Source organism: Antrostomus carolinensis, unplaced genomic scaffold (assembly GCF_000700745.2).
Source record: "Antrostomus carolinensis isolate BGI_N321 unplaced genomic scaffold, ASM70074v2 scaffold21305, whole genome shotgun sequence".
Taxonomy (NCBI): Eukaryota; Metazoa; Chordata; class Aves; order Caprimulgiformes; family Caprimulgidae; genus Antrostomus; species Antrostomus carolinensis.
In genome coordinates, this window is record NW_010315980.1 from 17,544 (window position 1) to 18,133 (window position 590).

At 44.1% G+C, this 590-nt stretch overlaps 1 protein-coding gene across 1 annotated transcript in view; it reads left to right on the top strand.

The window, feature by feature from the left end:
- TRAF2 (TNF receptor associated factor 2) overlaps positions 1-590 on the top strand; it is a 22,946-nt gene that overhangs the window by 17,064 nt on the left and 5,292 nt on the right.

Here is a 590-nt window from a genome sequence, read left to right on the forward strand (position 1 = left end):
TGAAACATTTTTTTAGCATTGGGCTAAATAAAACTGCTCTGCTCAAAGAGTTGCTTTTTGGATTGCAGAAGACCTTTTTAATTTCCCATAATGGAGAATGCCACCCTCTTAGCTCCAGAATAGTCCTGCATAACCTTTTAGTTAGAATGAAAATACTCAGAGACCATAAAAACAGCAATAAAATGAATAAGGAAGGGAGGAAATATATATTAGAGCCCCAGAAATTATTTTAGTGCCTAAAGTGTGATGGTGCCTGAGATAATGTCTAAATAAAGCCCAAACCATACCTAGGGAAGTGCTTGAATATCTGTTAGAGGAAGGGGCTCTCCTCACAGAACTGCCCCAGCCCAGCACTGTTCCTCTTCTTAAGAACATCTCGGACAGTGAGCAGCAGAGAGCTCGTTACGATCCAGCTTGTTTGCTTATGAAAACCCTTCCCAGGCTCACAGCTGTCAGGTGAAACTGTCTCTTCACACAACTTTGCTTGGTGTGGAGCTCACCTCGCAACAGAGTGGTTGTGTTTGCCTGAGCAGGAATCAGTTAAGTTCTCTCACCCCTGCACTGGGCACTGGTGAGGCCACAGCTCGAGT